The sequence below is a fragment of the Amphiura filiformis genome, chromosome 17 (assembly GCF_039555335.1).
Source record: "Amphiura filiformis chromosome 17, Afil_fr2py, whole genome shotgun sequence".
NCBI lineage: Eukaryota > Metazoa > Echinodermata > Ophiuroidea > Amphilepidida > Amphiuridae > Amphiura > Amphiura filiformis.
The window spans coordinates 49,730,354-49,751,147 of NC_092644.1; positions in this window are offsets into that span (position 1 = coordinate 49,730,354).

Genomic DNA, 20,794 nt, shown 5'->3' on the forward strand with positions numbered 1-20,794 from the left:
TTATGCGTCTAGATATTTTATGGTTAAAATGCATCAATACTGATCGCTTGATGGAAATTTCTGTACAATATCATGCATTTTGAGAGATGATCTAGCACCATTAAAGTATACCAGATGAACATACTCGTATAATGAAATAATTTATTGTTGTGATAGAAAAAACGATATTCATATTGAATATTATCTTACATTTTGTACATAATACCTAATATCATGTATTTTGAGAGATGATCTAGCACTAGTAAGGTATACCAGATAAACATAAAATGCATAAATACTGATCGCTTGATGGAAATTTCTGTACAATATCATGCATTTTGAGAGATGATCTAGCACCATTAAAGTATACCAGATGAACATACTCGTATAATGAAATAATTTATTGTTGTGATATAACATGTATAAAATAACAATATTCATATTGAATATTAGCTTCCATTTTGTACATAATACCTATTTTTACGCACCTAAATTTTGATCAAGGTTCTTCATTTAAGCTTTATACAGCCTTTTAAAATAGACAGAAAAATCATGATTATATCTAGGATAGGAGTTTCAAATTTCTTCAAGGACAAATTCTTACAATACGCCCCACACAAGTTGGTTTCTTTCAGAACGCTATATTAAGACTTTACATCCCACTTTTAACTTGCAAACATAATTTTCATTTTCATTTTGTAAGAAATTACTTCCTACATACGCTCCCAAAACTTGATTTTTAGATACATGATATACCAGAACTTCCAGAAGGTGTATGGTTGTACGTGGATACGTTTTTAATTGTCATTTACACATGACGATGTTTAGCACGTTTTCACTAAAAAGGAATCAAGCTCTAAAAGGTTTTTCTGTAAGGTAACAATTGCAAAATTATATTTAATTTCATAGCTACATGAGATGGGCCGTAAGATGTGCTCTGAGCTGGACTTAATTTCAAATAATATAAGGCAAATTTTAGCCTCATTTTTCCCATTTTTTCCCATTAAGGAAGGAATCAAACTCTTATCTGTAGTGTAACAGTAATAAACTTTATATTTAATTTTGTAGCTCCCTCCGTCGTAAGAAGTTTCTTGTACTTGGTTTTCACGATTAAGAGGATTCAAACTATACAGAAGTTTTTACTATGATCGGTATCTAGTGTAGTAAAATTTATACTTGATTTTGTAGTTACCTGTGTCATGTGTGTCGTGGGATCATGTGAACTCTGAACTGGACTTCATTTCAGATAATATAAAGCAACATTTATGGTTCACATGAATTCTTTCAGGTTTTGTGTGGAAATTACGCAAAATAATTTTAATAATTTTAGCCTCCTTGTGTACTGTGTGATATTGGGCTATTCCAGAAATTAACGGCACCTACCCTATAGAAGACTTGGGATTCCCAAAATAATTTTTTTTTTGATTTACGAGGTCAGATGTGTCAAATTTGTCTTCTATAGGGTATGTACCTTTTATTTCTGTAATAGCCCATACAGAGCAGGGTCACGTGACACAAAACTTCGGACGCTCTGACAGGTTGCATATCAATCTTCTGTCACAGTTCAATAACAGAGATTCGAGAGTGATGCTAAAGCAGCAGGCAGAGGTGGGGGTATGAGGCTATTATTGAGTTAGTTTCCAATATTCTAATAAAGTTTGGTTATTTCTTCATCATATAGGCCTTAATTTAGACGAAATTAGGATTAGGGTTAGGGTTATTAGAAGGATAATGGTTAGGTTTGGGTTCGGATTAGCGTATACGAAATCATTTACGTGGAGTATCAACTTAGATTTTATTTCCGTTTTTTTTTTTTTTTTTTTTTTTTTTAAAGTTATTAAGCATATATAAAGATTTTAAAAAACGAGTTTGAAGAAAATTTATCTTCGAGTCCCAATTTTTTTTCTTGAGAAAAAGGCAGTTTTGTGATTTTTCTTCCATAGATGACAATGTTGAAACTATTTTTGTTTTTATCCGTTTGTCAAAATGGAGACTCGGATGGCTTTCAAAATAGAGTACCACGTGCCCACGGATATGATGATTGATATAAAAAAGTTTGAAATTGACAACCAAAATCAGAAATATTTTTCATTTTATACCAAGAGAGATTTTCCAATTCAGAACAAAATATTTGATGTGCATTTTACGAAAAATGTCAATTTTAAGCTGTTGAAATCCAAAACGGAAACAAATTTCGTTCCTTCAGGTTGCAAGAGATACGATGTGCATAGAAATGGTCAAAGAGTGTGCTTTTCTAGCACTTTGGAGAAAATCATATTTTCAAATTAATGCAGATATCCCGTTTTGTCGGTTTCGTATGTCTATACATTTTTAAACATTGGATATTGATAAACTAATGATTGATGATCGATAATTGATTATCGATAATCGATAATTGATTATCGATAATTGATTATCGATAATCGATAATCGATAATTAATTAGCCATACTTAATTCCACGCACACCCCCCCCCCCCCATACCCAGAAGGAAATCATCCTTAGCGATTCCCAGTTTTGTCGGTTGCGTAGGCCTATAAAGTTTTGATAAATGATTGATTATCGATTATTGATTATCTATAATCAATAATTGATTATCTATAATCAATAATTGATTATCGATAATCAATACCCCTCACCCCCCAGTATCCACAAGGATATCATCCTTAGCCATTTGAACATGTGAGTCTATTTCATCATTTGCGTGTTAGGGTTTAGAATTTAACTGAACGTTGATAACTGATTGATCATTGATTATCGGTTATCGACTATCTATAATTATATCTCCTCCCCCACCCACACCAACTCAAACACTACTTAACTATGGCATCTACTAGCGTGTTCGGAAATGGTTCTGCATTGTGAAATATTTTTTTGGGGGGGGAATAAATTACAGAGCAGGGTCACGTGACACAAAACTTCGGACGCTTTGAGAGGTTGCATATCAATCTTCTGTCACAGTTCAATAACAGAGATTCGAGAGTGATGCTAAAGCAGCAGGCAGAGTTGGGTGTATGAGGCTATTATTGAGTTAGTTTCCAATATTCTAATAAAGTTTGGTTATTTCTTCATCATATAGGCCTTAATTTAGACGAAATTAGGATTAGGGTTAGGGTTATTAGAAGGATAATGGTTAGGTTTGGGTTCGGATTAGCGTATACGAAATCATTTACGTGGAGTATCAACTTAGATTTTATTTCCGTTTTTTTTTGTTTTGTTTGTTTTTTTAAGTTATTAAGCATATATAATCGATAATTAATTAGCCATAATTAATTCCACGCACAACCCCCCCCCCCCATACCCAGAAGGAAATCATCCTTAGCGATTCCCAGTTTTGTCGGTTGCGTAGGCCTATAAATTTTTGTTAAATGATTGATTATCGATAATTGATTATCTATAATCAATAATTGATTATCTATAATCAATAATTGATTATCGATAATCAATACCCCCTCACCCCCCAGTATCCACAAGGATATCATCCTTAGCCATTTGAACATGAGAGTCTATTTCATCATTTGCGTGTTAGGGTTTAGAATTTAACTGAACGTTGATAACTGATTGATCATTGATTATCGGTTATCGACTATCTATAATTATATCTCCTCCCCCACCCACACCAACTCAAACACTACTTAACTATGGCATCTACTAGCGTGGTCGGAAATGGTTCTGCATTGTGAAATATTTTTTGGGGGGGGGAATAATGGGCTATTCCAGAAATTAACGGCACCTACCCTATAGAAGACTTGGGATTCCCAAAATAATTTTTTTTGATTTACGAGGTCAGATGTGTCAAATTTGTCTTCTATAGGGTATGTACCTTTTATTTCTGTAATAGCCCATACAGAGCAGGGTCACGTGACACAAAACTTCGGACGCTCTGACAGGTTGCATATCAATCTTCTGTCACAGTTCAATAACAGAGATTCGAGAGTGATGCTAAAGCAGCAGGCAGAGTTGGGGGTATGAGGCTATTATTGAGTTAGTTTCCAATATTCTAATAAAGTTTGGTTATTTCTTCATCATATAGGCCTTAATTTAGACGAAATTAGGATTAGGGTTAGGGTTATTAGAAGGATAATGGTTAGGTTTGGGTTCGGATTAGCGTATACGAAATCATTTACGTGGAGTATCAACTTAGATTTTATTTCCGTTTTTTTTTGTTTTGTTTGTTTTTTTAAGTTATTAAGCATATATAATCGATAATTAATTAGCCATAATTAATTCCACGCACAACCCCCCCATACCCAGAAGGAAATCATCCTTAGCGATTCCCAGTTTTGTCGGTTGCGTAGGCCTATAAATTTTTGTTAAATGATTGATTATCGATAATTGATTATCTATAATCAATAATTGATTATCTATAATCAATAATTGATTATCGATAATCAATACCCCGTCACCCCCCCCCCCAGTATCCACAAGGATATCATCCTTAGCCATTTGAACATGAGAGTCTATTTCATCATTTGCGTGTTAGGGTTTAGAATTTAACTGAACGTTGATAACTGATTGATCATTGATTATCGGTTATCGACTATCTATAATTATATCTCCTCCCCCACCCACACCAACTCAAACACTACTTAACTATGGCATCTACTAGCGTGGTCGGAAATGGTTCTGCATTGTGAAATATTTTTTTTGGGGGGGGGGAATAATGGGCTATTCCAGAAATTAACGGCACCTACCCTATAGAAGACTTGGGATTCCCAAAATAATTTTTTTTTGATTTACGAGGTCAGATGTGTCAAATTTGTCTTCTATAGGGTATGTACCTTTTATTTCTGTAATAGCCCATTTGATCCCTGCTCCGAAGTTGTAAATAAACTTCAATGAGATAAACATGGCAAATGTTATGAAAAGATAAAACTTTATATAGTAATAGTTGATTTCAAGAGATATCATAATGATACTATATTTTAACGATTATTTTATTTATTCTTCATTTATATGCTACTCTAATAAATGTTTTCATGTTCTCGCACTGATAATCCCTTTAGCCATTTAAAATTTAATAACAAATTTTTAAATCAATAAAATAATGTATCGTAAGTGCATTTTAGTTTTCAGGGATTTTTTAGTGGGTCTATTGCCATTTGGTCTAATACCATTTCGTCTAATTCCCGTTTAGTCTATATTCAATTGGTCTATTACCAGAAAGGCTAATTGCCACTTAGTCTAATAACCATATAGTCTAATGTCTATTTAGTCTAATATTGTTTGGTCTAATAACCGGTATGTCTACTAACCATATAGTCTAATAACCATTTGGTCTAATATTTCTTCAATAACCATTTGGTCTAATAACTGTTTGGTCTAATAACCGTTAGGTCTAATACTGGTATGGTCTAATAACCAGTTAGTCTAATACAATTTCGTCTATTTATTAATAAACTAAATGCTTGGAAGACTAAAATGGTTTGTAGACCAAATGGCTATTAGACCAAATGGCTATTAGACCTATTGGTTATAGACCAAATGGGTATTAGACTAAATGGTTGTTAGACTAAATGGTTTTAGACTTAATGGTTATTAGACTAAATGGTTATCGGACCAAATGATTATCGGACCAAATGGTTATAGGACTAAATGATTATTGGACGTAGTGGATATAGACCTAGTGGGTTTAGACGAAATGGATGTAGACGAAATGGATATTAGACCAAATGGTATTAGACCAAATGGCAAATCCCTTTTTAGTGCAAGACCATCGTAAGAATATCACTAACAATAGTTTTGCATTGAACACAAAAATAGGTGTCCAGTGCAAGACCATCGTAAGTGACTTATCATTCACTTTATTTGCAGCAATCATATTATAGAAATTAAAGCAATAATGTGTGATTTGCAAGTGCATTCAGCTGTGACAAATGCCAATTGCTGACAAAGTTTAGGAAATATCACCTCAAACCTACACCACATTTCGCCATACTGCATTTTAGAAAGGCTTGCTGTTAGAATAAGAACAAATTTAATGCTAATTTATTGCACATTCTAGGGAAGCGTGGTTACAGGCGCGTAGCAAGCGGGGGACAGGGTGGACGAAGTCCATGGGCCCCGAGGGTCGGGGCCCCGAGCACAAAAGCGAAAATTAAATAAGGGCTGATAATGGAGAGCAGGGCCGGATTTTTTATACCATTGGGCCAGATGGGCCCGGGTCCAGGGCAATTTTGGGCCCCCAAATTTTGGGGGCCCCAAAATTTCCCTATGCATCTTTCTTTTAACCCCAATAACAGCAAGTTGGTTTTTTTCGCGCGCATTAAAATACCAAAATTTATGTTGATCTGGGGCCAAAATAGTCTGAAATTGAATTGAACAAAATATGTTAGTCCCCCTTGGTCCCCCATTAGTTAAACCAAAACTTGGCCACTGACTTGAGTGCACATACCTTCCTCGGCACGTGAGTTCGGGGCCTCCAAATGTTGGCCTGACCCAGGGCCCCAATAAGGGGTTATTGCGTGGTTACCTTTTTCAAATAACCGAGTGAGAGGGTTTTCAAGAAAATATTTTTCCTGTCAAAACTGAAGCATCCTCTGTATAAAAGAAAATATGAATATTAACTGCACATCATATATAACGATTCGTGATACCCAATTGTGGCACATTTGATGTCGTTTAAGAGGCAGAGAATTTTATTTCAATTTTATATACGCCAAAATATTTTTTAATTGAGCAAGAATAAGGATAGAAAAAACGTTGAAAATTCTATGTGAATATTACATTAGACCCCACAAAAGATTACTGTTTCGTTTTTATGGTAATCTAATCTTTTATTTCCTGAAAAAACATTTGGGGTCTAATGTCGATTATTTACATACTTGATCAAAACATCGAACGTGTATACAGGAAAAATGGTAGGTTCCTCTATAGTATTTTACTGACCATGGAAATGTACTGAGACACGAGCACGTGTCAAAATCGATATAATGTATTGTCCATATAGACGCCCATTTATCATGTTTATTGTTGGATTTATTTGCATATAGAACACACAGTTAACAACAATTGAGCGCTATTAATACACATTAATGTTTTTAGGCAAATAAAATTCCAAAATATGGTACGTTTTCTGCCTTTGCTTGTCACGTGGTAGGCCTATGTTGAATTTGCGATATATCTTCAAATAAGTTTCAAATGGATACTAACAAGACAAGTGGCCGAGTGGTCTAAGGCGCTGGGTTCATAGTGTGTCCAAAGCGGTGCGCCGTGAGTTCGAACCCCGCCTCCGCCAAATTTAATTTTACTTTTTTTTCATATTGGGGAAATTTGACTGGGAGAATTTATGTATGGCGTGGAGTGGTGTGCCTCAAACCCCAATAAATTTGATTATAACAGAACAATGTTGCATGAAGTCCGAAATTGTGTCCCCACGAAGCTCAAATCCACCATTTTAGGCAAATGCACTACATTATGAGCACCATAATGTAAAAAATTATTTGACACCATGCCCCGACACACCCCCAATAAATATCTAACCTGTGTGGTTTATGTAGACCCCTTTCAGATTAGTCTTGACACTTCGTGAAGAAATATTCCATATTAAATGTCTGTATGTCTTGATATTTTGTGTCAGTTGCATTGGACTCTAACGATAATGAGTATGGCTCTATCCAGTGTGCGGTGGGATGGTTGACGCGTGGACATCTGTGCTACAAGGTAAGATATTATGCCTCAACTTGTTTTATGAATGTGCTAAAAATAAGGCCAATTTGGGATGAAAATGAAATCCTGTTTCAAAGAAAAGTTGATGAATCATTATCCCTAACTAATTTTTGTAAAATATTTGGCTATCAAAATGACACCTTTCTGACTTACATTGTCCTTTGTGCAAAATTTTATATCTATCGTTGTAAGTTTCAGAAAATAAATCCTGATTATGGTGGCCTTAGAGCTTTTTTAAAGCTACAAAGATAAACAGAATTTTATATTGCTAAGGCCAAAGGCAAACTCAATTATCATTATAAGAAATTCAGATTTGATTTTGATTGATATTGATGTCTTTTAAATATTACGTTTAGACATGTGTACTGTGTGTATTTCTTGTGCTGAATATTATTCTACTTTGTATAACTGCATGACTTTGTATAAGTATTATGCTGCTTTTCATTTTTTTGGTGATTTCAATTAACATTGATATGTGATTCCAATTGTTTTTGTGATTGTAAAATTTTGCTAATAAAAAAATGAAGGTAAAAAAAAAGATATTATGTCTCATATCATAGACATACTCTTATGACGCCACACGGTCTAAATAATATAGGGTTCAGTATTATACGGGTGTGCTTTTATGTCGTGTCATAGTATTAATTTGATAAATTGGTATATGCTGCGCTTACAAAGCAAAACTACACATTTAGAGAAGATTTCAACTTTCTTTTAATTCGCCGTAGAAGTGATGATGTAACAGGATTAACTAGCAATTCGCCGTCGAAGTGACGTAGTCAATCGGATTAACTACCATAACAATGGATGAATACAATTTTGACTATATCGCCCAGTACTACAACGTTCACGTGGTACCGATGCATTGAACCATAGAAAGGCTGATCATTCCAGGAATAATGAATGTCGGGATAGGCATCTGAAATCATGTGACGAAACCGGAAGATGTAGCCTAGGTCTAGACAATAGGCGGATTAGCGGGCATTTTGTTTCCAGTGATATTATTCACGTGTCGTTATAATTTAGTACACAAATATACAAGTTAACAGGTTTGCAATTTTAAAATTATATTTTGAGTATACAATATATTCTGTAGTAAATCGATGAAATGACGGTGATTGTTCAGGTATTATTGATAGAATGAAACTGTCTGACCAGCTAGTATTCTCCTCCGCCGTCAGTGTGATTTCAGTCACTCCACGTACCGTGTTGCGAAGGTGGAGGAGACTAAAGCTGTATTGACGAACACGCATGCGTTAAAAATGATGTAGCCTAGGTCGAACAATAGCGTGACGTAGTTCCCGGCATTGTTCCTATGCACTTTCACCCTCCTGATCATTCGCACCTGTAAGATTAGTATCTTTGAAAAGAGCAGTATTGTATTCAATCTATGTTTGCTGACATACACAGGTGATTAGTGCAATCTGCGTGTAGTGCAGGGCGTTCTATCATAGATGAACTCCTGGATGGGGCAGCATTAATTAGCATGAGGCCGAATTGATATGTAAATAGCGTATTGTTATTTAAATTTGTGCCCAGACGTATTGAGGGCGACAGTCATGTTATCCAGACGGAGAATGGCTGCATATGCCGGGCATGTCAATTTGCTGAGTGGAGGCTGATAATCACCTTTCTGTATAGGTAATAAGCTAGTATATTTCGTGTACCAGTTGGTTATAACAAAAAATTAGTATCATATTAAATATATTAAATGTATAAACTTTGAAATTTACATGAATTTGAAGAGCAGAGCTTCGAAATCTAGCTAAGTCAGGTGATGTGAAATTCTGCTGCGTGACCTCCTCTGCGTGGTAGAATTATATTCATAAAACATTGAATTTAACAGATATCATGGGCAGCCAACCACGATTTATCAGCATTTAAAATATATGTTAATTAACAAAGATAAATAATAAAGCGTACAAATGGCAATTAACTAGTAAATAAGCCTGAAATCTTAAAATGTTGCCACGTGATTTCCCGAACACATGATAATCAACATGTGACCACTATTCAGATTTACCGTAAATATTTGGAGTATTGATGCACGGATTGCACATACACTGTGCATTTCTTTACCTCCGTATAAAACCAATCATTCATGCTGGGAGCCAAGTAACATTCTGTCTGCTTAGTGCAGAGTGGTATTTTATTTTACTTGAGAGCATAATAGAAATACATAAGACGAATAAGCCGCCATGATGGAAGGTCAGGTCGGGTATCAAAGGTTATTATAACTTAAATACTACTTGTATTTCACACCTTGCCTCTGTCACATATTTCCTTCATATTATTGACAGCAAGTCCTAATTTTGACTTTGCTATTGCAACATGTCATTTCATATCAAATTAGTAGACTTTCTTTGAAAAAAACATATCACTGGTGCCTGATGGGAATACCCGTCCGCCATTTCATTAAACTGGATCGTTTTCGCCTGGTTTGTGCCCAGATGTATTGGGGCGCGCTATACTCTCATTGAACAGGCAAAGTTCGCAAAACTAACAACGTTGTTATTTGCCAATATCAATTAACATGATCCAAGGGTCGAACATGAATTATTCATAACGGATCGATAACTGGCCTCACTTTATAGCTAGTAAACCAGCGGAATTTTTCATAGGTTTTGCGTTGCTAATAGAACAACCGTGAATTTAGTGTCACCCCCTTGGTTCTATTCTAAAATTGTATTCATTTATTGCTATGGTAGAGGGAGCATGGGTCGAAGTGTGTAGACACGGCTGTTGGTTTTTCTTGAAGTATTGTGAATGCAGCACCTTTTGGCAACAAAATAAGTTAAATTGGTGAAATATTGTACAAAAAGTGAATAAATGCGCACGGAGCGCGCAAATAATCTAGGTTTTTTAGGTTAAAATGGCCAAATATGAGGTTAAGTTGGTCAGAAACCCACATACAGGCGTCCCAAAATATTGGGGGGAATCCCCCCCCCCCATCCCCCCGGATCTACGCCTATATGATTGTAGTGTATATTTCGTAATTTTAGTCAACTTGCGTAGTGGCTGAAATATCTCGTTGATCGGTTTGATCATGGAGGTATATAAATAAATGGAGAATGATCCAGCCAAGCCTCTTTTGTACTACGTTGGTTATGACCAATTATTGTTGAATAGGCAATTTCAGGTTTATATTGATTATGCTAAGCTGATTACATTGTGAAGTCTGTTTCACTGGCCATTGCTTTCAATGGGGTAAAATGAAGTTTATACTTATTGGAAATTAAGTGCTCATGTTTCATAAAATTTTTATATCAAAATCTCATTTTCGCCCAAAATTGAGTGCTTAAATTGCATCAAGAAATCAGAATTTTAAAAAAAAGAAACACCTTATCTGTTGTCATCTTGTCTTGTGACTCCCTACATTTTGGTCATGAAAAAATTGAATTATGACTTTTTTTTTCCAAAAGTTATGACCCCCGTATATTTGGAACCCCTCCTCCAAAGAAAATGATAGCCTCCTAATAATATTAATAATCATTTAGGCCTAAATACTGATAATTATTTATTATACAATGAGAAGTTTAATGATGATGATTTAGGCGGCCTATACGATTTCATGACAATACAGAATTAAAAGTTTAAAAACAATAACATGACATATCCGTCATGGCACTCAATCAATTTGACCCGAAGCTTCAACCAACATCACGGTTATCATACACTAAACTATGAGAAACTGTTTAAACAAAGTATATAGGGCCTATACATTCCATATATCAATTTCTCTCTAAAAGATTGTCTGATCATCACTTTTGCTTGAATTCGAAGTACTTCCGGTAAATTTTGCTCGCTCGTAACTCAAATGGCCCAAATTGGCCCAACATAATTGTTTCACAATCGGAAGGTAAAAACGTTTTGCTTTCATTTGCACTATATTGAACTCCCTCAGACCCCCTTAAAAGCTTGATATATGAACATGAAAATTAAGTATATTTGTCAAGTTACAGCACAACTAGTGTAGAAAACAGTTTCATAACTTGAGAACAGAACATCCGAATTTCTTCGGGTTTTCGCACGATCATACATGAAACAATAAGCTATCAAAACTGGTGACTTTGAACTAGCTGATTGACTAGCTGACGTCATTATACAGTCTCTTTTACAAGGCTTCCGGTACGGGTCAATGTAGGGTCAATTCCTATGAGGAAATTTTGGGAGTGACAATCAATGAACCATGGTAGAGGCTCATAACCATCGTGGATATCAATAGCTTGGCTGAAGTGGCTGGTCAATTCAAGTTTGGTGACTCATTGAATAGAGGTAACGGGATAATCTCCACTTAGGAGATTAGAATTCTGGCGATCATTCTCCATTTATTTATATACCTCCATGGTTTGATCATGAACGTATAAGTGGGCGTCCATGAGTATATTTGTGTTTTCATGTTTATGCGTCTTATTTATACGTCCATGCATAAATCTACGAGATGCTTATAAAACATTGTGCCATTCGACCTTATCAACGATCAACAGACTGATAGACGCATAGAGGATATATATGAAATAGCGATTTTCTTGGCTTTACCTCATTTGCTCGACTCGAAAAATCCATTTATTATGGAATTGTTATAATATTGCTTTAATCGAGACAATTTTCTTTTTTCCAGGCAAGTAATGGAAGTGAAATTCTCACATGGGAAAAAGCACGTTATAGATGTCAAGATGAAGGCGCTGAATTAGTCAGCATTGAAAACCAAAATGAGATGGATTTTATTTTACAAGAAGTTTTGGGGTAAGAATACAAGTTTGTTCTGCGAGTTGTTTGTGTGGTGGAAGAGGAAGGGTTGTTTGGTGTCCGTATATTTTCGTCTATAGACGAATCCAACGAGCCAAGTCATGGTCAGGATTTGGTCGGCCATCTTTGGGTCCCCGCAACACCAAAAAGCCGCTTAAAAATCGATGTTAGATTCTTTTTTTGTTGTAAACTGTCATCAATCTCTTGTCTACGTGTAACACGGGTGATAGAATGCAGTTTAAAATACCCTCCAAGGCCGCACTATTTCACATTAAGGTGAGATTGAGCCGACGGGGACCCAACTTTGGCAGCCATTGAGGTATAGGATTGCGTGAAATTGGATTCGTCTATAAGACGACGAAAAAAAACCCTGTTCTACTCATTTAAGTAGTCCGTCATATTTACGGTATGATACGTCATATGCACAACCTCTATAGCCGTGCATGCGCAGGTCATTGTGTACATTCTCATTTATACAGGGTGTCTCAAACAAAATATCAAAAATATATAGTCAACGGTATATCTAATTTTAATACGTGCAATTCGCCAGCGAAGTGTTACGTGTAATCCGATTATCACTATGTCAACTGGATCACGCTTTTGAGTTTTGCACCACGATCGAAATGATCGCAACACAAAGTCTATGGCATGTACTACCAATTCCTAAAGGTGCGTGATCCAGTTACCAAGGAGTTATGTAACCACGTCGCTGGCGAATACAATGCCACACATGTCTCCTACTTATTCTGTGATTTTCATGGAAATAGCTTGATTCGTTTTGGCGTGACATTGCTATTACTGAAAATGGACGAAAACTGCATGTGTGCAATTTACAGTGCAAAGGCATCATAACACTTGGATCCTTTATCACCATCGTCCAGCCGCACTGTGCAATATATTGGAGAAATCCTACATTCTTTGATAGGAAATACACCAAATTTGGCACAGATGTAGAGCTTACAATGCTAAATAATTCTTGATATGGGATTAAGTGAAACATTTCAATATGACCTCAGATACTTTTTATGCGATTTTTACCACAATTTTTACCCAAAAATGTCATTATTACAGAGGATATAACTTCCTCAAGGATCCTAGTAAATCTTAATCCTCTTCGTTACGTAGCTGTGGGTTTGCCCATATACTGTGGACATAATATGCATGCTAAGAACGAGCCTTCTCTATACTTTTATGAAAAATCTCTGCCGGCATTTCAAATGATGAAACTCACACACCTCAATAATTGCCTTCAAAACTGCCGCCAAAGAAAGAATAGTTTAAGATCACTCAAGCGTAGCAAATACTTTATTCCATACAATGATTGCTTCGTAACATCATAAATAAACGATATATATCGACTATTTAGTAGAAGTAAGAACAGGACACAGCAATATACTGCATAACAGTACTTTGTGCTGAACGGTTAGTAATTTTACAGATTTTCAAAATAGGTTGTTTTGTCAAAACTTGGAATTCACCATTTTTACGCAATCCTCTCTAACTTCTACTAGAAACGTCCAATTTTTTAAATAATAAAATTGAGAAAACTAAAATATGTAGAACTTAAAATGTAAAACAATATGACCAATAAAAATGCCGTTCATGCCTAAAAAATTCCATTTTTCTCGGTATAAATCATTCTGGGACACCCTGTATGATCATCCTCTCGTGGCAGTGTATGCGGTTCTCATGAATATTTGGCAAACAGGCCAATGGTGCTCCAATATTGAATTGGCTGTGGACGGCGATATGTAAATTGTGTGATGATGTCACAGCTCATTATAGTTTGTCACTCGGTCTGTGGTAACTTGTTGTAATGAGTTATAAATACGCACGTGACCCATTGGCACGACATACCAAGACCAGCAAGCGTGACCAAATACTCATGCCATTGAAAAGGATAGGAACTCTTTAGATATCATCAAATTTAAGTATTGAATAGGAAAATTATTACACTTGGGGGCTTCCGAATGTGTAATATTGCTACAAAAATCTTGAAAATACTGGAAATACTGACTGTATGACCTGTGAGGTGTGTTTATTGTGTAATAGATTTCACTATCTTTGCAAGGATCACAGTGGAGACCTATCTGGTGTGTGTGTGGGGGGGGGGTGTTTACATCCGGTTTTATAAAGTTGTTTTCTTACCCTTTCAGTCATTCCTGTGGAAGGTTTTGGATTGGCTTGAGTAACCTTCTGCTCGTTAAAGGTTAGTGTGAACTCTTGATGCTTCCGTATTGGCTTACGTGTGATATAACATAACTAAAGGGGAGGAGGCAACAAAGGGAGTTTCCAAGGACGAAAAGAAAGGCGGCCGGAGTTTATTCAATTGAATGATTTTTAAATATCAAATTTATGACTCGTATTTTCATGATGGGACATGAATATGGGAAGATTTTAGAAGACTTTCACAATTCTTCAGAGCTCATTGATATACTGATAAAAGCGCAGTGCAAATTCACTAAATCACGTTACAGTTTATCGTTTTTTGACTAATGCATTGCAATCTAACCTTTTCCCAATACAAATACAATGCAGATGAGACCACGACATATTGGAGCGACCGAACAACTTTCAACTACACATTATATGACCCATTTCATTTTGATGCGGCTGTAGGTCTATACAACGAAATATGTTTCTATATTGCTGTGTACCAAGGATATAGCTGGGAGCCTTCTACGTGCTATCAACAGAACAACTGGATTTGCAAAAAATATCAAGGTCATTATTGCCTTTTAGCATATTGTTCTTGCAATTTTGTAAAACATAATGCTAAATGGAGCACGTGTGGCCGAGTGGATAAGGCGCGTGACTCATAATCCATAGGTTGCGAGTTCGAGCCCCGCTTGTGTCAACGTGTTGTGTCCTTGGGCAATGCACTTTATCCTCATTTCCTACGGGGGGTGGGTAGGGATTGGATGTTTGTATAGTTGTTTGTTTTAATGTTGCAATATTGGCGTTGATTAGGCCGCTGCCTACAAACTGCATTGTTTCTGTTTAGGTGTAATTAATGTAAATTCTTGCAATTTGACCTGCGGGTCACCATTAGAGTTTGTAATAAACCTTGACGCACCATTAGGGGCCTGAAGTTTGTTGTTTTGTTTTGGCTTTGGTTTGGTACCACTATTTTGTGGTAATAGAATAGAAATAAAGGTGTAGCATTACCCTTTACACCCAAATAATGTGTCCTCATCAGTAAAAACGTCTAAATAAATTATTTACGCTTCTACTGCCTCAGACACATTATTAAAGAGCAAAGGATACTGCATTATGCTTATTTCTTAATTCTGTTACCCTCACGGCTTATTACTAAAATTTACGCACTGTGATTTGTCAAAACGCGTCACGTGAAAGCATATTATTTGAAATCATATGCTCTGATTGCGTATGGAACGCAGTAAAACATGCATATGCTATGCAGATCAATACGCAAGGCGTACAATTTTCCGCGATACTCGCTGTCACGTGGATACGTGTACGCCCTTTAACTGATGTAAACAACTTCAAATATTGTGGCAAAAAAGTTCCCGTGGAGCTTTAGATATGTGGCTTGGTCTATAACCACTGTTTTATTTAATTTACAGATGAAGAAAACAATGCTTTCTGCACTGAAAGACACTCTGAATTTCAGCTCAATATCACTGACTCATCGCCTGTTTATATCACGTCGCCAAACTTTCCTTTCGCCTACCCTGTCGATCTCAAATGTACTTGGTTAATTCGCAGCATTTCAGGCATTAAAGTGTCTTTTCACAAACTTACTTTATTGGGATATTTGGACGCAATAATTATCAGTGATGGAATTGACCCATTTATGCCATCAACAAGAAATATCACTATAAACAGAGATCGCCGTATTGAATCGGTGACATTTTCTGCTAATATGATATCAGTTCGTACGCAGTTTATTGCATCCTGGCGCGATGAAGATATAGATACAACTGCACCTACGTTTACTTCCGGAGTTGGTTTTCGGTTAAAGCTTGAACAACAATCCTTATCAGGCAAGTAATAAGTCTATTATGTAACATCATTATAGACGAATTGCAAGAACAAAAGCGTAAGATAAGAAAATTGAGAAGAAAGAGGAAGACGAAGAACAACTAAAAAGAGTGACGTAACAGAAGAAGAAGGCAAAGATAATCAAATAAAAAAGAATACGGTAATGAGAGAGCAAGAGGAAGAAGAATTGCGACTAATATGCAAGATTTAAACGACTATAAACTGCTTATGAAAAGCGTTGTAGATTTTTCCATTTTTTTCTATTTCTTATTTTCATTTAGGTCATCGATGTGCGAATCAAAGTTTTAATTGTCGAAACGGAATTTGTGCTTCAAGATATGCCATATGCAATGGTATAAATGATTGCGGCAATTTGGCTGACGAAGTATCATGTAGTAAGTACAATGTAAAGGCGTTCAGTACGCGTACTCCACGAGCTCCATGCAAGAAACGGGTTCGTTGTATATGCAATATACGGACATTGTTCAAAATGTAATGTAATCGTATCATTTTATAAAGTTAGACTTCGGCAGCTTAATTAATCATAAAAGTAATTAGAAGCAAGGTAATGATACCTTAATTTGGTATTAATTTAACGAGGAACAACCAAGCTTTCCATTAAGTCCAAAATAGCTTGTAAGCCTAGTCATCATCCTAAACAAACAAAATGGTACATTTCATTTTCTCAAGTAAAATGTCACCACTCCAATCTATTGGGGTACCCAACTTCAGACGCGTGACCATGGTCAATTACCCGTACCGCACTGCAACTATTTATAACAAAATCCATCATTAGTGACTTTAAACAACCGTTCAGATTAAAATTTAAACAACCTTGTCCTTTGGGATCAAATAATGTTAAACGTTTTGTTTACAGGGATTTCAATGCACATAAACTACACGTTTGTCACCTTTAAGGAGCGCAATCTTAACTTTTGTCTATGGTGGTGCATTATCACTGGATAGTGTAAAGATCAGGAAGTCCACATGTCAGGTAATAATGTGTGTACAATATTTTGAGCCGTTTTATTGTGACGTCTTATAATTGATTTCCTTTTCTTTCTGTCTTTTTTATTTTAATTTCGGGCAATATTCTACAGTGCAACTTCTGCCTACCTGCATACACTGGGACAGCTCGCATGATATTTTCCTGTCGGAATCTCAAACCTATAATCTTACGTCGCCCCATTATCCGCTAAGGTATCCAAGCCATCTGGATTGCACATGGTTCTTGAATACACCCATTGATTCTATCATCCAAATTGTCGTTATCAGGTTGGAACTACGGGGAACAAATGATCGATTGGAAATAGGTAAAGGCGTTGTCACGGAAGAACAGCCTTTATTATCTCTAAATGCTTCAGTTGGAAAAACGTTGAGGATCAACTCTAAGACAAACCACGTATGGTTGAAATTCATCAGTGATGGTAGTATTGTTAGTGATGGTTTCTTACTCACTGTTCAGCGAATTGGAGTTACAGGTATATAAATTTACTTGTTATTATATCGGCCAATCTGTACTACTGTGACATTGTCTATTTTAATTTTTTAATCGACATCCTAGGGCACAACATCTGTTTTGGTCCTATAGCGCTATCGGTGCCCGAAGAGGTACCGATTGCCCTTTTATCGTACCCTGAACATTTGTACAGTACATTCGTTTTTTTATTTAAATGAAACACAATAACACTATGCAACTGTTAACTATTAATGCTTGATACAATTTATTGCATCACCAGGGAGTGGTGTTAAGAGTCATCGGTACCTAACCGGGCACCGATAGTTCTATAGGACCAAATTCAATGTGGTGCCTAGGACAATAATAATGTTCATTATCAAAACAGCAAACATAATAGTACACGCTGGGCTCAGCCCACTCGTGGCACCCGACTGTCCATAATTTAGGGATTTTAATTTCGTTTCGTTTATTAGATGAACTACTGGGATGTCACACCTCTGAATTTGCATGTTTGGATGGAGCTTGTGTAAGACTTGATGGTGTGTGTGATGATAATGCTGATTGTTCAGATGGTACAGACCAATATCTATGTGGTAAGATGCGTATAACCTAATAAACTGAAACTGAAACTGATACAAAAACATTTCGTTTCACTATAACATGATTACATGGGGAAATTTGGGGAACGAACAAAAGCTAACAAATACAGGAGTTGACTTCAATTGGGCCGTCCCGAACACAAGATCTTAGAATAACATTTCGTTTTCACTGGCAGTTATGTCCCCTTTTTAATATTGACCCGAGCAGGTCTTGTACGCCATTCATTACGTACAGCATTAGGAACATTGGACGCGAATATTTAGTTTGTAATAATTACTCGTCCTGCCATTTTAGGTAACACAAACTACGAGATAAACGTCATATACCGTTTTTGGTACCACTGAATGTATAGCTATCATACCGGGTCTCCTCTATTCAGTAATACAAAATTATGTACAACATTTCCCACATGTTTCTGACGTCATAATGTGAGCGCGCCCTCGCAAAATAGGGACATTCTGGCCGTGTACAACAATATAGGCAATTTTTGGCTAAAAATTCTACGAACATACAATTTTCACCACGTAAAAAGTAATTTTACAAGAACGAAATGCAAATCTGTGATGCCCCCACCATTAGTGGTTACGCGCCTTCCACGGGTAAGGTGCTGGGGTAAAAATGTTATCACTTACTCTCAATCTTAATCTCAATGGATGGATCTACGATTAGCTTAAGTCGTGTGGACGTAAACTCGCGCGTATTTTTTAATATATGAAGATCTTAGTTGCAAAAGGCCTTACATCCACTTTTTTTATTTTTTGAGAAAAACAGCTTTTTTTTAATTGTGCAATTATTACTTGTTCGATTTGATTCATTTTGGTTTTGGATAAAGTGTTGATGAATAGAAACTAAAGGTTGATACAATCTTCAAACCTTCCTATTTATTTTATTATTTATTTTATACAGTGCCTTTTGTGGATGCAAGGCCTTTTGCAACTAAGATCTTCATATATAGAAACCACCTTTGCAATCAAATTTGAGTTCATTTTTGCACTACTTTATGTACTCGTAACTTGACTAATGCTTTCAAAATCAAAAAGAAAAATTGAAATATCTCATTTACTTTTTTTAATTATGAATCTTTAATTAAATCGGCAAAATGCTATTTTTTGAGTATAATTTTTGAAGCTACAACTTTTGTTAATTAAAATGATTTTTTCAAACATAGTGACCCAAAAAAAGTATTAAACCTCTATACTTTGTACATTCGTGAGCATGGTGAGAGGAGTTCATTTTAGTGTAGGAAAGGAATCCGGTTCTCATTTGCATGTTTATGTTTTCTTTAAACATTATCTTGTTTTTGCAGAATGTCTTGGTATACAACGAAGGCAATCAGATGGTAAGAGAGCATAGTTTGTGAACTAAAGATCAATAATATTGAAATGAATAATTAATTAATGAATGAAGTAGACAAACTATTTATTTTGTATAATACGTTGGCTCAGAAAGATGTAGATTAACACTAAAAAAAGTAGCCCACATTACGTAATCAATCATTTCTTGTGCATATCTGATTGGTGCAATAACCAAAACTGGGAAAATAAAGTTCCTATCCAGCTATATTATAAAAGATTACAGTGCTGACAAGAACTCAATGCCCCTGCTACTTTTGGTAAGTGTTATTCAACGTATTAGGTATATAATCATTGTTTCGCTATTACAAATGTCGTGGATAGTGTCAGAGTAATTGGTGATTATTGATCAACAATGAAATTTAACACGTCTACGGCTTCGATCAGGAATTATGGTGATATTACATGTGAGTAAAATAATACACATAATCAGTCCCAGAACAACGCCAAATATGGATTAAAAGACCTTTGACCTTGGATGTACAACAGCATGTTATGATCTAATGGAGCTTAATGGGAAACTGTGCACATCAACAAACACCATTTCTATCAAAAAGGCAACGGCCGATATAATTTGAAACCACATAAATTACTAGAGTTGGTTCTTCTCTTAGATTTGGACCAAGCTTTAGAATATCGACTGTTGCGTTTTGAAATAAAACAAACCATAAATGTATCACCCATTGTAAAAGATATGGCACATGTACCGAATACATGTACATACATTGGCTGACCTTGTGGATTTCCTGGCCCAGCCATGCTAACCACATAAGGAGATTATACGATTAACCTAGTGCAGCTATTGTCATAGCAGGGTATTATTATGTAATACTCCTGATCCATATTTGGCAATCTCTTGGACTGATAATATACATCTACGTTTGGCATTTCATACATAATAGCATATTATTGCTCAATGCCTCTGGGCATGGAAGACGGTTTGATCGAAGACAGCCAGATATCCGCATCGAGCTCATTGAATG